The 18,741-nt window shown below is 35.1% G+C and overlaps 1 non-coding gene and 2 pseudogenes across 1 annotated transcript; 1 reads left to right on the forward strand and 2 right to left on the reverse strand.

Moving 5' to 3' along the window:
• Positions 1-7,334: 7,334 nt before the first annotated feature.
• LOC148583552 (uncharacterized) lies at positions 7,335-9,181 on the reverse strand (annotated as a pseudogene).
• A 966-nt stretch (positions 9,182-10,147) lies between these two features.
• LOC148583553 (uncharacterized) lies at positions 10,148-13,466 on the reverse strand (annotated as a pseudogene).
• A 1,320-nt stretch (positions 13,467-14,786) lies between these two features.
• On the forward strand, positions 14,787-18,330 carry LOC132189257 (uncharacterized). Its single transcript, XR_015909090.1, has 5 exons — positions 14,787-14,793; positions 15,840-16,047; positions 16,188-16,280; positions 17,758-17,809; positions 17,910-18,330. It is a non-coding gene; the product is annotated as an uncharacterized LOC132189257 (transcript).
• Positions 18,331-18,741: the final 411 nt, after the last annotated feature.

Below are 18,741 nucleotides of genomic sequence, written 5' to 3' on the forward strand. Positions count from 1 at the left end.
CTCCATGTGAGTAAGTGCTTACCTTCAAATAGAATAATCATAATTAATTTCATTTGTCTACATTTTTTAATTTAAGAAAAAAAAAAAAAAACTTTGAAATAAAACCAAGTCTTGACTTGGCGTTCACTCTCACAACGCAAGCAAATTGTCTTTTTAAGGATTGTTGTGGTAAGTTATAAGGTATATACTCTGTCGTTTCTTTCAAATTTGTGATAGATTTGCATTGCCCAAATTTCAATCCTTTAGGCCAAGTAACTTCCCCCAGCTAATGAAAAAAGCTAAAAATTTGCATTGGAAAAATTTCAATTCTTTATGCCAAGTAACTTCCCAGATGAAAAAAGCTAAAGATTTGCATGGTCATGGCCCATTGAAGTCCACTATTTTGTGCAAAGTTACTTCTTTCCGGTTGAAAAAGAAGAAAAAAAAAAAAGAAATAACTTGTATATAGAGTAAGTAATAAATTCCAACTTCTAACTTTTAAGCTAAGGAAACAGATATACCAATTGAAATGGTGAAAGGATATATTCTAATTTTGATTTATTGGTAAGGTATATATTTTGTCACCGCTTTTAGATTTTGGTATAGTAGAGGCAAAAGCAAAAGACTTGGCAAAATTCCAATCCTATGTGCCAAGTAACTTCCTTGGCGAAAAGAACAAAAGATTTGCATGGACCATAAAGTCTATTATTTTGTGCAAAGTAATTACTTCTTTCTAGTTAAAAAAGAAAAGGAAAAAAATAACTTGTAAATGCAGTAATTAAGTAATAGATTCTAACTTCTAATTTACTTTCAATCTACATACGTATGCATATCTTGTCAGGAGGGAAAAAGATGTTCGAATTTTGTATGCTTATAATTTCTTTTCACAATTCTAAACTTCTCTTTAAAGTTTTATTTTTTATTTTATTCGACTTAAATTTGAAAATAATAATAATAAAAAAAAACGAAATTCTCGGTTTTAAGTTCTTTTCTTGGAGTAACAATTGCTGCTTGTTATTTTATTTTATTTTATTTTTGTATGTAACAATGACTTGTTATTGGATGGCCTCGAAATGGGAAATTGGACAAGATTTCTACTTATCTTTACTTGTCTGGCTTCTTCTGAGCAGCTCCTTTTGAGTAAGTACTATTATGGTCACGTCCAAATAAAATAGTTATCAATGATCACTTTTATCTACCTTTTTAATTTTTTTTTTTTTTTTTTTTAAAAAAAACCTTTGGAATAAGACCAAGTCTCATGTTCATCTTTCATAGATTTGTGATATATTTGCATTGCCCCAATTCCAATCCTTTGTGCCAAGTAATTAAATTCCCAGCCGGTGAAAAAAGCTAAAGATTTGCATTGGAAAAATTCCAATCCTTTGTGTCAAGTTACTTCCCAGGTGGAAAAAAAAAAAAAAAAAGCTAAAGATTTCTTGCAAAAGTGTTTGAAGAAGAAAAAGAAAAAGAAAGAAATAACTTGTATATGGAGTAAGTAATAAATTCTAACTTCTAACTCCTAAGCTAAGCAAACATATATATCTTGTGAGGAGGTGAAAGTATATTCTACTTTTTATTGCTTATTTCTTTTCTAACATTTTTTTTTCTTTTAAGTTCTATTTGTTTTCTTCAAATTCTATTTTATTATTGATTTTTTTTTTTTTTTTTAAAAAAATCTGTTTTGTTTTTATTTTATGTGATACAGTGTCGTTTGTTTATTATGAGGGAAATTCGATTATTGGTTTAAAGTTTGTGTGCCATTTTGATAACTATCGAATTGATTTAAAATATAGTCGGTGCTTCATGTTTTGTATATATATCCACCGGTACACAAGAAGTTAAATTATAGTGACTTTCACTTGTTTAAAAATTAATAGCTTCTATTTCTTTTCTTGGAGTCACATTATTTGCTATAAACAATATTTTTATTCAATAATGTTCAAGTGTCGGTCTCAATCAATTTTTTTTAATTGATTGGAACTGCCACATATTGTAAAATAAATTAAATAATCATGAGATACAAAATGATTATGTCAGCTCTTTTAGATTTTGGGATAGTAGAGGCAAAAGCAAAAGACTTGGCAGAATTCCAATCCTATGTGCCAAGTAACTTCCTTGATGAAAAGAGCAAAAGAATTGCAAGGACCACTAAAGTCTATTATTTTGTGCAAAGTAATTACTTCTTTCTAGTTGGACAAGAAAAGGAAAACAATAACTTGTAAATGCAGTAAGTAATAGATTCTAACTTCTAACTTCTATTTAACTTTCAATCTACGTACATATGCATATCTTGTGAGGAGGGAAAACCGGAAAAGGATGTTCGAATTTTGTTTTCTTATAATTTCTTTTCACAATTATAAACTTCCCTTTTAAGTTCTATTTTTTATTTTATTCAACTTCAATTTTTTTAAAAAAAAAACAAAACAAAAATTCTCAGTTTTAAGTTCATTTCTTGGAGTAACAATTGATGCTTGTTATTTTATTTTATTTTACTTTTGTGTGTAACAGTCAGTGGCGGAGCCAGAATTTCGATTTAGAGGGGCCAAGTTTAACAATTAAAGTTATACAAAAATTGAATAAAAATATTAAAGAATGTAATTAATGAAATTAATAAATTATTCAATAAATTTTAATTATTGTTTAAAAAATATAAATGTAGCTTCTTCCAAGTTTGTCCCTACTATTAAAAAAGCATGTGACTTTCACATGTTCAAAGGACACATGTCATTATAAAAGATTACGTTGGAAAAAATTATTCCATCCCAATTTGAAGGAAAACTTTGTCCTTAAAAAAATTAGATGTGTGGTTCATTTGCCTTTATCATGAAAGCTTTGGAGTAATCTTTCTTATAAGTGCCTCATCTCTATGGGAGGATTTGATGCTAATAGATCCCACAAATAATGGATTGGAAAGGGGTTGGGTTTTATTTTTGGGGTTGTGCGGAAGAGAAGGCTAGTATTCAAACTCTCGGATTTGCAAAACCCATATAGTGGATTAGCACTCCAACAATTTGGGCTTAGTTTCAGTTAAAACAAGATCCATTGAGATTGTGACACATGTCCGTTATGTCATGTTATGGGACACATCTCAATACCAACAGGTCCAAATCCAACCGAACTTGATCCAAGTCAAATTCTCCAATAAGAAACTTTGATGCTCAAGCGTCAAGCAAATCGTCTTATTCACATTGGATCCGTTAGAATTGAAATACGTGTCTTTGTTCATGTTGTGAGACACATGTCCCAAAACCAATGGGCCAAATTCCAATTAAAATTGGACCCAAGCCAAACCGGAAATGAAATGGAGAGTATCCATTTAGTGCATTTAGGAAGGTAATATTGTCCATTTGTTTTTTGGACAAAATGTTTTAAACAAATATACCGTCTTTTTTTTTTTATTTTTTGAAATCAACTAATATACCCTCTTAATTACACTAAATTGATACTCTTTAAGAAAGTTGAAATGGAGAGGATCCGTTTCCAGCCAAACCTTCCATTGAGAAACTTCAATGCTCAAACGTCAGGCAGATCGTCTTATTATTTCTGTTTATAAGTGTTTCTATTACAATGCATCTTTTTTATTCTTTTTCTATCACAACTCACCTTTCAGTGAATTTGATGCGGCGTGACTTATTGGGCTGTAGCGAAAAACATCAATAAGTAGCGGATAAATAGTTCTAGATCTTAATTCTATCAATGATCTAAGAAATCTTCTTGACAAAAGCTAGATACTCTCTAGGTTTTGAAGGAAAAGAAAGAAGAACGCTCAACTCGAAGGTTTCTTATTCAACAAAATCAATAATCAACATAAACTCATTTTCTCTGGAGGCTATAAGCAAATATTTATAGCCCAAAACCTAAAACCTGATAAAATATGACATAAATACCCCAAAAACCCTAAACCTAATAAAATAACAAAATAAAAACTCCCAAAACCTTAACCCTAATAAAACAACAACATAAAGCCGGCTAAAAAATAAAACAAACGGACGGTGCCCGTCTGGATGGGACAATAGCCTTCCGGACGGCCACGACACTTAAACGACAAAAACATGAAATAACATATGAGATCGGAATACACTCCAATCTACATCGGAATCCCTTAGAAGTCTCTAGTCTCTTGAGAAAATATAACAAATAATTCTTTTCTTTTCTACTTTCACCCTTTTTCACCTTTCAGTATTAATGAGGCTTGATAGAAAAACATTGTGTAAATGCTGCCAAACCTTACGGGATATATATATTATGATCAAATCTCCATTTGCTGTTCTAAGAATATAGAGCCATAACTTTCACATTTTCCATTTTCAACTTCTCTGTAATTTCAATAAGGTAGCACCGAACGAGTAATGCTATTTTTCATACCCATTTATTGCCAGTTGATATTGCGTGCATGTTTTAAGTAGTTGATATGAGAAGCCCTTTAATACATGCCACAATAACCGGTATAAAATGTGAAAAGTGCAGCATTACTCTGCTGTAAACATGAGCCAAAAAAGTATTGGGAAAACAAATACCCAAGCTATTAATTTACACCTTAAATTTGCCATCTCCAAGCCCTAATGCTATTGTTAATTATCTATTTCACAACTGTTACTAAATTTCAGCACAAGCTATACTATACATGACAATACCATGTACAGGAAATGCAGATATTATAATACCAATTTTCCAATTTAATAAATTAAGGAAATAATGAATTCTTTACATCTTTTGCTTTTACAAAATGAAAAACTTACAGACTGTTAGAGCACCTCCTCGTACCATGCCCCGTGAAGATTGCTCGACACAACTGCCACCACAATCAGCACTTTAGCTGCTTCCAAGCATTTGGCAAGTAGCAAGAATTAATTGAGGTCCATAGCATCCAGTACTTATGACATTAAGAGAAAAATTCCAGCATACTCGATCTTATTAAGAAGTAAAGAAGCATAAAAATACACTTGAAACTGGTACCTGTATCTGCTGTAGAACAAAGTGCAGACCCCTAATCATTAGAAGGGCAAATGAGGCATTTCATTTTTCTCCAGATTGAGAAATCTCTTCTACTTCTTTCAGAAACTTATGGTGAGTTGTCTTCATCTCATCATCATTAGCTGGGGCAGAAAGTTTATGCAAAGTGAGTAGTGCAAACTCTGGGTTAAATTTGTTGTTCTCTTGGGGCTGGGATTTCAATACTCTTCCAATCATTAGGTTGATAATATTAAGGGAAAACTTTACTTTACACCCTTGAATTACCACTCGATTTGATAAGCCCTCCAAACTTCACTTTACACTCCTGAACCTTTGAACTTTCAATTGTAGTTAACTTCTAACGGTAATACCTAAAAAGACCAAAATATCTCTGATTTTTTTTTTTTTTTTTTTTTTTTTTTAAAAAAAAAAAAAAAAACTCTTGGAATTAAGGGTAAATTTAGAATTTTATAAAAAAGTCAGGGGTATAAATGTCATTGTCTCACTTTTAACGTTTAAAATATGACGGATCAATGGGGTTCAAATTGACTACAATTGAAAGTTCAGGGGTTCAAATTGAGAGGTTTTAAAGTTTTGAAAATTGCCAAATCGCATGATAATTCAGGGGTCTAAGTGAAGTTATCCCTAATATTAACGTTATTGTGTTTTTTATTGACAAACCATCTCAAATTTTCAGTTTGATTTTATTAGTAGCCAGAGCTTTAAATCTTAGTATGTATTTCCAGGAGAGGTTCTTACCCTGTTTCTTATGTACAGATGATACTAAGTGCTGTCTACATTGTCAGCCGGGTTGACATTATTCCAGAAGGTATGTTGTTGCTGCTTGTACATCTTATTTGTTGAATTCTTGTGGTGGACATGTTTTGGTAACTGAATTAAGGTGATATAATCTATCAACTGTACAACAGGGAATATTGGGAATAGTTGGGCTCTTGGATGATCTCCTGATACTGCTTATCTTCTTCCTGCACGTTGTTGCCATTTATCGGTCGATACTCTATGCCTGTCACAGAGTTTCATGAGCTGTCCTGCTAACATGACAGAGAAGAGCGAGCAACGGTAGAGGTAAAGGAATTCTCCACAGAGAGCAGGATTGTTGGTTTTTCTTTTTTCTCTTTTCCTATTTTAGTGGCCTTCACTAAACCTAGACAGGTTTCCTTTCTTTTTTGTCGTTTCTAGCTTCTCTCTGGTTGTTACCGTTGCAATGCAATGGCAAAGCTTGCTTCATCCCACACTTCTTGTAATCACACGTGGATGTTTCTTTGTGCATGGGCAAAAAATCATTCTTTTATGTGAGTTTGTAATAATGTTGTGTTCATTTTGCTTTATATTATGCAGCAAAGGGAAAAGACGTTACTATATTACCGCCGAGCACTTCAACAGTATGCTAACATTCAGTAAAATTAGGACTAACAATTTTTGACACGGTTAGCATTACTTTAAATTTAATTAAGCACAAAACATATCCAAATAAACATTACTCTCAAATAGGATCACCAATAACGTGCCATGAACAATCCAGTTTCTATATGCTGACTGAGCGCCATGGTATGATCAAGATATATATAATTAATTAGGAGTAAAACTATTTAATAGCCTGTTATACAACTGTCATGCAATTGACATGACATGGCAGTAAAACTTACCGCCTCATTTTAAATGGTTGATTTTTACTACAACAATTGGATAGCAATTCATTAAATAACATTAATCATCAGCTAAAATTCTTTATATTTCTTAAGTTAAATCATTGTAATGTAAGTCAAATCTTAAGGGGAATGAATCATGACTCAGCTGGAGATTTATTAGATTTATTGTACAATTCGTTGAGGAAATAAAATTCAAAGGAATTTCATAAATACTGATGTAGGAGTTCATTCTTATGGCTAGTTCTGGAACAACGCTTTATATTGAGGGAGTTATCTTTTGAAAGAGAAGATGGTCCCTGGAAGGATTGTCGAGCATATTATTGAGGTCCTTTTAGAGATTATTCACTTGGTGTTGCTTATTTCTTGCTGCAATCAGAATCCCACGTTGACATAGAAACTTCGGTTTTAAATTGGAAAAAAAAAAAAAAAAAAGGATATTCAAAGGTGTGAATTGTCATTGACGTATATGAACACTATTTTAAAGTAACATTGACAATCAAGAGAACCCTCTTCTTAAACATGCTAAGTGAAAAACATCATTTCCATTAATACCATGCATCAACAAACTGCATATGCATAAGCACAATATACAATACATCTTGACAAGTTCTTAAAATAATTAAAGCTATAACCAAACCTCGTAGGAGAGAGAAAGAGTTCACTGATAACTAATAAACTTTGGAATCTCCATACCTTGGGTGAGTTTAAGGCTATGTTGCTGCCTTTTTCCAATCACCACTTTGAAGTGACTTTGTTAGTTATTTCTCTAACACACAAACTAGAGAAGTGGACATAAATTTGCATTGAGTGCATTCTACGGCCAAGCCATCGAAAGTCTTACCACAAGAATCACATGGAGGTGAAGACTTAGTCTTTGAGATAAAAGTGAGAGGGTATTGATGATCATCTTTGATTGTGAAAGTACTTCTGAACTTAATTTATAGATATATTCCTAAAACGCATTGAGAATGAGCAGGGAAGTCGCATTCTGCACAATAATAAAACCATTGATTTGGATCTCTCTTTTTTTCGCAAATTAGACAATAGTATTCTTCACAGTGATCTTCATCAATGTAGGTGAGCTTGAGGAGATGATCGTCATATATGTGCCTAGCTATGAGAGGAAGAGTTGCACATTCAAGACCCAAGGCAAAATCGCAACTAGTGCATACAAACATGCCAGCTGGTTTCCTGGGATAAGTGGCACTGCAAACATGACATCTTTTATTAGAATTAACAGCAAGGAAGAGGGAGTGTTGATGACCTTCATGTTTCAAGGTTTCCGAAATTGAACAACATTGAAGGTCAAGGTCGAAATTACACCCATCACATCTATAAGCAAAGCCATGGAGCTGATTTCTACAAGCATCACAACTGAACAATCCATTATTGTAAGGCTCATGTGAGACGAGGGTGAGCTGGTGTTGGTGAAGTATGTGTCGCTTCTTTCTTGGTAGCTGAGCACATCTACTGTGTAGAAAGAAGTTGCAGTGCGTACAACTGTAAAACGGGGTGGAGATGAATTCCATACAACCATCACAAAACTTAACATCCGCGAGCTCCTCATTGCCAATAATTAAATCATGTTGATGGCTAAAGTGTTGTATTTGCGTCGCTCCTTCAACCTCCATAACATCAGTCACTAAATCATCGGATACCCTAGGCAAGAACATGAGATTTTCACTGTCTCCATCTTCAAATGCACATTCCAAGTGAGCCACGTAACCACATTCTTGACAATAATAGGCTGAATACTCTGTTTTCACCTTTTGATAGCAAAGTCTACAGAATATGATGTTGTCCAAGCGCTCTTTGACTTGACCAAGAGAATAGGTGAGAGCAAGAGAGTGATGATGTTTTAAAATTGAGATGATGCGTGGAAATCGAGCACATTTACTATGGATCAAGAGTTGACAGATGCTACATAGGGAGGGTAACTCCGTGGCTTCCTCACCACAAGCGCTACAAGTGAATTGGTTCTTCCGAAAGAAGGGGATGAATGCATGTTGGCAGTCGTCAATATTATTAATTTGCGGGCGGTTGGCGGCACACGTGATATCAAGATTGAAATTGCACTCATTGCAACGGTAGAAGGGGTATCTATTGCAGTTTTTACCGCAAACATTACAATATCTGTAATCTGGCTCCACAAGAACAAGGGTGTGGTTTGGGTGGAAGGGGTGTTGTTGTATCTCGGAAGACAGCTCAACGCATGATTGATGGAGGAGTAAATTGCAATTGGAGGTGGAACATTTGTATCGGGGACCCAAAACTAGCTTCTCGCACCCCAAGCAAACAACGTCCTCCTTGCTCTCACTTTTCACTTCTTCAGTGAAGATCAAGCGACCATGCTCAAAGCCGATGTGAAAAAGAAGGGCTTTGTAATTGGTGGGTGCATTGAGGCATGATAAATGACACCAGAGGTTTTTAAACTGGTGTTCAAAAGCAGGACCTAATATCGGTTTTTGGCACACCACACAAACAACTTCATCATCATTTCTCACCTCACTTACCTCCAAGGCTGAATTGTACCAGACACGTCTTAGAAAATGCTCCAAGGCTTGCTCCATTATCTCCATCTGTGTGTTAGTTAGGATCCGGTCCGACACTTACACGCTCACACAAAGGAGAAGTGGTTAGTAATGGGATTTGTGTTGTGGAGTGGAGGCAAAATATTGGTGAAGACGAGCAAACAAATTAATTGTGTTTTTCGTAATTATCAAGTACCAGTATATATATATTCTGCTGCATCTTTCTGCCTTTTTATATTCTTGCATTGCCTCAATTCCATTCTGCCAAGTAACTTCCGAGGTGACAATAGGTAAAGATTTTTCACGGCCCTTTGAAAGCAAAATAAAAGATATAACTTGTTTATGGAGCAAGTCATAACTTCTAAGCTACCTAATCATTATCTTGTGAGGAGAGAAAAATATGTTCCAATTTTAATTGCTTCTTTCTTTTCACAATTCTTAATTTTTTTATTAATTAAGATTCTATTTTCTTTTAATTTTCTTCAAATTCTATTTTTTTTAGAAAAAAAATATGTTTTATTTTTATTTCATAAATGCTATTTAATAAACCGTTATATTACTTTCATCCCTTTGATAAGTATTGCTCATTGATCTGTCACAATGATTATTAAAGGGAAAAGTCTAAATATTCTCCTCAAATTATCACATAATTGACAATGTCTTATGTATCAAAACTACCAAAACAATGTCAATAGCTCCCTAATGATGAAACTACTCTTAGTAAAAAAAAAATTAAAAAAAAAAACAAAAACAAAATCTTCTAGAAAAAACATAAAACTGAAAAAAATAAGTAAAATAAAACAAATATCCAAGGATTGGCCGAATTTAAAAATTAAAAAAATAAAAAAATTCGATTTTTTTTTTTTTTTGGAAAAATTGAAATTTTTTCGTTTTTATTTTTATTTTATAATTTTTTAAAAATAAAAACTTCCGTTTAAAAAAAATAAAAATTTACGTTTAAAAAATTAAAAATTTTCTTTTTTAAAACAGAACTAAAAAAAAAAAAAAAAAAAATTATGATAAATAGATAGATGCACCAACATTAAATCTATTCTTATCTTCGTCATTTATGATAAAGCTATCAATGAAACCGTGGCGATGTTCATGGACAATTTCATTTACAAGCAGTTCATTCAAAGCTCGGATGACCATGAGGAGAACCATTGAAGTCTTTAGAGGACCCAACTACTTTGCCTGAGGAAGAATCATCTCTCTCAGACAAGGAGTGAACAATGGGACCTGAGCTTTCACAGCCTTCAGCCAGGTTATTCATTTCACCAGGGACAGAAGCCAAAGAGCCATCTGGTGATTTAGGCAGACATGAAGATGAACTACTTGGAAATGGGGATGCAGATGAACTCCCAGAATCCTTGGCTTTCAAAAATCTGGAACGCATGTCAGAGAGAGCACATTCCATACGTTCAAGCCCAGCATTTCCACTCAGATGCTGCACCTTTGTCCTAAGTACTTCCGGGCCTTCTGTAACCTAGTATCACCAAGACTATTCCAAATAATTATAGGAGCTAACAGTTAGTAGGTGACCAATCAAAGACAGCTTAACAAATAACCAAGCGAATGTGATAAACACCAGTTTTAGGATAGCACCATTATCTCCTTTTTCTGGAATCGGCTTGCAAGTTTGCATCATAGACAGCTCCAATATTTGGCAAGCGGCTCTCACCAAATCCTCCTCTAGTGACTTAGCATCCTTTAACTTTCCATACTACAAAGTGATACAGGTAAGAGCACCACGCTTTATCAAAGGCTTCCAGCTGTGATCTGAAAGTGAATTGACATGGAATTGTTGTTTTCTCTTCGGCATTTTGTATGGCACAGTCTAATATGATCTTTATCAAAAGCTCAAAATCACGAGTAAACTTAGGAGCAGACTCAGCAAGAGCAGCCTCATGCACACCATTCCCACTGATAACTGTGTCTGGGAATCCCAAGATCATATAAGCACAGAGCAAAACTCTCAATGGGTACCTAGATAACTTAACTGGACTTCGAGCTAGTTCTTTACTAGAGTCAAACGCCTTTGATCCTTTCCTCTTGGTACTGGTATTTCCCTTTCTAATTGGAGAAGCAACACGCTTAAGAAGGTGATCAATGTTCTCCAAACTGGATGGGCTGCTCCTAACTGCCCGTGAGATCATGTAGCGACTCTCTAAACGGTCAAGTAAAGCTTTCACAGCTTAAATAGTTGTATCTGACTCAATTTGAAGAGCAAGCTGCTCGAATGGCATTGACTTGACAGATTTTTCACTAATCTCTAAGGACGTAAATGCTTTTGCCAAAGCAGAAGTAGTTTTCCTCAATCTTACATACTGTCTCCAGCACCTGAAGATGCAATGCAATGCATATATATACCACATAATAGAAAGGAACGAAAGAATAAGGAAAATGGGGAACAGTGAAGATAGCACCAAAAAAAAACGTAATTAATAATAATTAATAGCGCGATTGGTATTTATTTAATATAGCGTAAAATGTAAATTAATCTAATAATTTGATGAAAGAAAGCTGCGTTTATGTTGAAAATAATAGTAGAGGGAATAAAAGCAATGTTAATGAATTTCATAGAACATAACACATAAGAAACATATGTACTCCTCAGTCATGATTATGTATAAAGTAAAATTAAAAAAAAAAAATTAAAAACCAAAAACCAAAAATTATATAAAAGAAAAAGAAGAGGTGGTTCGAAAACCACCCCTAGGGGTGGCAGAGGGTGGCCGGGGGTGGGATGGCGTGATGGTCACCCAAGCAAACTATCGAGCACCTTAGGCCTTCAAAACATGAGTTGATCTATTTCAAAGGCGTAATTCGCAGCTGGAAGGCTACGGAGCTTGCTCTGGTGGGTGGGTGGGTAGGAATCAAATGCGTCAATGGACAGGTCATTGCCATCCTGCTTCCTTGGAAGGGTTTGGGTGGCCAAATCTCCTAAAAGACAGACCAACTTCAAGCCCTTCAAAAGATTAGCCTCCACGACAATGTTCTTGCCGGCACCGTCCCTTGGGTTCCTTCCCAATCTCAAAGGGGTCTACCTCTTCAACAACTGGCGCTTTCTGATTCTATTCCTCCTTCAATTGGTAACTATCCTCTTTTGCAGACTCTTGATTTCAGTAACAATTCTCACTGGGCCAATCCCTCCTAGTGTTGCAAACTCAACCATGCTATTCAGACTCAATCTTAGCTTCAATTCATTGATGGTTTCAATCCCAAATAGTCTCACTTGGTCTCCCTCTCTGACCATCCTTGCTCTCCAGCAGAAAAATATATCTTAGGGGTGGCCAACCTAAGAGCTTGAGGGGTGGATCGACCACCCCAATATCATCAATGGTATTTTTGTTATTATGGGAGACATTGACAATTTTTGGTAATTTAGATGAGACATTGATGCAATTTGATAGTTTAGCGGAAACATTGACTATCGAGAGTGGTAGTATAGGGGGGTATGTATACTTTTTCCAATTATTAATTATTAAGAAAGAGGGGGAAGTCTAATGCTAGTTTTTACTGAAACTTTAATTAGTTTCTAGTAAGCATAACTATATGAGGGCAAAAGCTAACTGTGAAGAAGTTGTTCCAAGAGATAAGAAAACAGGTAAGAGTAAGATATGCACCTTGCTAACTTTCTTGAAAAGTACTCCCCCTGATCTTGCATAGTTTTTGAAATGACAAGTACAGAATCACGTGAACTTCTTCTTTGCCTCAAATATTCTGCCCTTTGTTTCTTAGCCTAGTTGTTATCAAATTATATTTGATAAAGAACCAATCAGACATATTCACCCAGAAAAATAATGCATTCTCTATAGATGCTAATTTACTTCAGACACAAACTTACCCTTTGGAGCCGACCTTCTAATTGGTCTTTCATTCTCATTCTCTCAAACTCCCTTTGAGTATAGATAGACTTGGTTACTCTCTGTACTTGCGATACCATAGCATGAGCCTTTGTCTTTTCCCCTTCCAACAATCCCAGCCGCTTTTTCTCAGCAGTTGTGTGTTTTCTATGAATTGCAGCACGCGCACATTCCTTATACTTGATATCCTGTATCCTTTTTTGCATCAACAATTTAGCTGCTTGCACTCTCTTTTTTCTCAAATCTTCTAGCTTCAATTAACCAACCTTAACTTTTTTCTCAAACTCTCCTCAGATCCTGTTTCAAACTTAACTTCAAATAATAATGAGACGAAGGGAACATTTGGTACGCGAAATGGCTATTTCATTAAAAAGAATGAATAGCTTTTATTAGGAATGGAAGGTGGAATAGAATATATGATAAAGATACTTATCATATACTCTAACACTTGGAATAGTTATTCCCATGGGACTAGTTATTGCAAGACTATTCCATTCCACCTACTTCAATTTTCAATAAAAGCTATTCATTTTCCTAATGTTCCGCACACCAAACGTACTTGAAGTCCATTAGCTCACATCCTTCTATATGTCATTATTAACATGCTTTGATTGGCTGATTGTCTGGTCTTTTGTGGTGGCAGTCTATTCGGCGTTATGCTTTACCTGGTTTCAATAACATTTTCCTCTCTTAAATTATAAGAGGCATGGAGATATAAACAAAGTATATATATATATATGTGTGTGTGTGTGTGTTCGGCGTTATGCTTCACCTGGTTTCAATAACATTTTCCTCTCTTACATTATAAGAGGCATGGAGATATAAACAAAGTAAATATATGTGTGTGTGTGTGTGTGTGTGTCGGTGATGTTTTAGGGACCATGATGACTTTGCCTTAAGGCAGGGGAATTATGCTTCACCCGGTTTCAATAACATTTTCCTCTCTTACATTATAAGAGGCATGGAGATACGGTGATGTTTTAGGGACCATGATCTGATGACTTTGCCTTAAGGCAGGGGAATTATGCGTCACCTGGTTTCAATAACATTTTCCTCTCTTACATTATAAGAGGCATTTAGGGACCATGATCTGATGACTTTGCCCGGTGATGTTTTAGGGACCATGATCTGATGACTTTGCCTTAAGGCAGGGGAATTATGCTTCACCTGGTTTCAATAACATTTTCCTCTCTTACATTATAAGAGGCATGGAGATATAAACAAAGTAAATATATGTGTGTGTGTGTATAAGAGGCATGGAGATATAAACAAAGTAAATATATATGTGTGTGTAATAACAGTTTCCTCTCTTACATTATAAGAGGCATGGAGATATAGTGTGTGTGTGTGTGTGTGTGTCGGTGATGTTTTAGGGACCATGATCTGATGACTTTGCCTTAAGGCAGGGGAATGGAAAATTGGCCAAAGGCATTCGGTGATGTTTTAGGGACCATGATCTGATGACTTTGCCTTAAGGCAGGGATCAAAAGATAACAGAACACAAATTTATGTAGTAGGATAGTGTAAATCTGGAAGGTGAACGTACCATTGTCATCAGCTGGTTTGGTTCAACAAGCTATCGATATACAGTAGAAGCAAGATAATACAAGAGAAGCTGTTATACAGGAGTTTCTCACCACAAATCGTTAGATTCAAACATAACCCACCCCAGCACTCTCTCCCCAAAAGAACAATTCTTAGGAGCTACAACTAATGTTCTTCAATCCAAGTAATCTGTTTGGGAGGTATAGACCTGTATGGGTATGACCACTAACGGGAAATTAATGATGGGAGGTATGAGAAATCAGTCTAAACCTAAGATTGTAGATTTAGAAAAAGTTGAAAAGCTAGAAACTCTAACAAATGGCATGAGAATTAGAACACTATTTAGATGGTCTAAATTATATAGATATGACTAATATGCAACATGAGAAAACAAAAACCTCTACTTAAATAAGCCAATTACAACTATTTTGCGACCCAAGTTAGAGCAATCCAATTATCCAAGACAGAACACAAATAAGACCCCCAAAAATTCAATAAGCATATAATTCCCTCCGATTCTGCAACCAACAAAGCTTTCTTCAACGACAACATTCTTACAGAAACATGTTACCTCTTCTGCTGAGTAGCATTAAGTTTGGCTTCAAGCCGCTGACCAAGATCCCCCTGTTGAGAAGAAGAAGACCGCTGTGGACTCCTCGACTTTTGTCGTGCCTTACTTGACAACAACTCATAGTATTGCTGCACCACCATTCATAAATTTTCTTTCAGCTTAACTCAAACATTAACCAAAAAAAAAAGGTGCCTGAGCTTAAAATTCATTCATTTTCTTTTTTTTTTTATTGGGTTTCTAACCAACCAAACAAATGTTAAGCATAATTTGAATGTTAAAAAAAAATTAAGATCAACCAAGATTAACCAAAAAAATCAAACATTAAAAGAGTAATTATGTTTTATTTTCCTTCTAATTGTACTGATGTTTATGTGTTATTTCACTCTAATTGCACTGATGTGAAATTATATCAATGTAAGGATAGATCTTAAAGAAAATGGTTCCTGCCAACATTGTAAGAATTTACTCACCTAGAAATATATTTTTTTGATAAGTAAATACAACTTACACACCTGAATAGAATTCGTGATTGTACTCTCAACCCGTGAAAACCTAGAACTGTCAGTCTAAAATATTTTAAGATAAATTTACTTGAATATGTAATAAGATAAATACTTTTACTTGAAGAACTATGTAAGATTGAGAGGGTGCTTGGATAATGATGTCTTTTGCAAAAAAATATTAGGGTAATCAAGTAGTTAATTTGTTGTCTCTTCGTGTTCAGGCAATTGTATTATGCTTGTTTGGGATCATGGATCAGCACTTCAGGCTTCAGCCATGTAGATGCCCCCTATGTCGTCATCAAATTTCCTTGTTGGTTCCTGGAGAGGCTTCATTAAGACGGTGTCATGACCCCTCAGGTTGCCGAGATTCTAGGAAAGGTGGAAACATACAATCGCCTTTTTAGTGGGCATACCAATGGTCTCATTCAGGTATATAGAATCATGTCCACAAAATCTTTTAAATAGGCTAGCATCATTTCTAATATATTATTCTCATATACAATTGCATTCATATCTTGGGACCCTGCAGTGGGTCTCTGTTAATTGACATCTGAAGATGTTGAATGCAGGACCTTCCATTTTTTCTCCGAAGGTTGTTACGAGAACTGATGGATCCTCGATGATCTCTTCCTCTTGTTATTAGAGCCCGTGTCTATATAGCAGTTAAGTGAACAACATAGATATACAAACAAGTGTGGCAGCATCTTTCAATTCTTTTAGATCCATACTTATGTCATCACTCATCATCATCAGCTGCAGCAGCGGCAGCGATAGCATTATTATCTGTTAATTTGGCGTACAAGCTGCACAGTTTGTTACTATTACCTTAGGTGGCATTTTTAATTACATTGCATTAATCTGGATCTTTGAAGTCCTGGATATCATTTAACATTGTCATCTAGAAATTATGCAACTTGCTCTGTGATCCATTTTATCAAAGCTGATATGAAAAATTCATTGATTTTAGTACCATATCCTTGTTGAATAATGTGATGTACCTTAAGAGTGACCCAAAGTTTGAGTTAATAGGGAATGCTTTACGGGTTGTGGTTTGGAGGGATTGAGCAACGGCAATGCTGTTGGGGTTATGCCTTAAGGTATATGCCTTGGCCACGATCTTGCACATGTAGATGTCAGCAGGCCCCTATCTTAGTGATACACTTGTCCTTATCCTTTGTTGATGTTGGGATTGTGACACTTCTCATGACCCAATTATTATCCATCCCCTCCTTGAGTTTCGAACATCTCATCACTCAAAGACACCAAATCCAACATCTTTACCCTCCTCAAGTATAACCTTATTCGAACTCAACTATGGAATCTCTTCAAAGATCCCTCAGTAATTGTCATTAACCTGAAACTCACCTTTGACTGCCCTGCCTTTCCTTCCTGTTACTTCTGAAGGGCTTCCATTTGCGTGGTTGATTGCACCTCTAGTCCACATACCCCCAGATTAACTTTAAGCCTAATCTTCCTCAGCTTAACCCCCCAAAACACTATTTTTTTTTTTTTTTTTCTTTTTCTAATGTTTGTTGGGTTGTGCAGAATTCTGTGGTAAATTTTCTGTTCTCTTGGGGTTGGGATTTCAATACTTGAAGGCCACCTCATCCTTGTTTTGGTTTCCTAGTCTCCCTCGTAGACTTCATTGCTACCCCCTTTTGACATTTTCAGAGCTTGGCCACAAAATAAGGTTTATTGGAGTATATTAAAGAAGATTCAGAAAACATTGGGGGTGTGGTTTTAGAAACAAAGAGTTATGATTCGTATATATCTTGCAGGCCAATTTTTACATTACGATGATTAATATGCTAAAAGTGTTAATTACGGTATATTCTATTGTTGTATTGCCGAATAATCTTTTAGGGCTTCATTTGCAACTGCGTGTGCCATAGTGTAGCTGCATCTGGCGGGTATGTAAAGATACAGTTTTTTGTTGTTATAAGCTGTATCCACATTCCCAGTGTATGTTGTAGTTTAGGGAGTTATACTCTTTCAATCATTAGGTTGATAATATTAACGTTATTGTGTTTTTTATTGACTAACCATCTCAAATTTTCAGTTTGATTTTATTAATAGCCAGAGCTTTAAATCTTAATCTGTATTTCAAGGACAGGTTCTTACCCTGTTTCTTATGTACAGATGATACTAAGTGCTGTCTACATTGTCAGCCCGGTTGACATTATTCCAGAAGGTATGTTGCTACTGCTTGTACATCTTATTTGTTGAATTCTTGTGGTGAACATGTTTTGGTAACTGAATTAAGGTGATATAATCTATCAACTGTACTACAGGAATATTGGGAATAGTTGGACTCTTGGATGATCTCCTTATACTGCTTATCTTCTTCCTGCACGTTTCTGCCATTTATCGGTCGGTACTCTATGCCCATCACGGAGGTTCATGAGGTGTCCTGCAACATGACAGAGAAGAAAGAGCAAGGGTAAACGTAAAGGAAAAGGTTATACATTCTCCGCAGAGAGCAGGATTGTTGGTTTTTCTTTTTTCTCTTTTCCTTTTTTGCTTGCCTTCACTAAACCTAGACAGGTGTCCTTTCTTTTTCGCCCTTTCTAGCTTCTCTCTGGTTGATACCGTTGCAATGCAATGGCAAAGCTTGCTTCATCTCTCACACTATTTGTAATCAAACGTGGATGTTTCTTTGTGCACGGGCAAAAAATCATTCTTTTATGTGAGTTTGTAATAATGTTGTGTTCATTTTGCTTTCTATTATGCAGCAAAGGGAAAAGACGTTACTACAGTACCTCCGAGCACTTCAACAGTATGTTAACATTTCTATAGTAAAATTAGGGCTAATAATTTTTGACACAGCTAGCATTACTTTCAATTTAATTAAGCACAAAATTTATCCAAATAAACGTTACTCTCAAATAGGACCACCAATAATGTGCCATGAACATTCCAGTTTCTAGGTGCTGACTGAGCGCCATGGTATGACCAGGATATATATAAGTAAAACTACTTATAACTTTCCTCCTCATTTTTTTTTTTTTTTTAATCAGTATTGATGTAATGATTGATTTTTATTTCCACAATTGGATAGCAATCTATTAAATAGCATTAATCATTAGCTAAAATTCTTTATATTTCTTAAGTTAAATCATTGTA

The sequence above is a fragment of the Corylus avellana genome, chromosome 9 (assembly GCF_965113065.1).
Source record: "Corylus avellana chromosome 9, dhCorAvel1.hap1.2, whole genome shotgun sequence".
In the NCBI taxonomy this organism is placed as follows: Eukaryota; Viridiplantae; Streptophyta; class Magnoliopsida; order Fagales; family Betulaceae; genus Corylus; species Corylus avellana.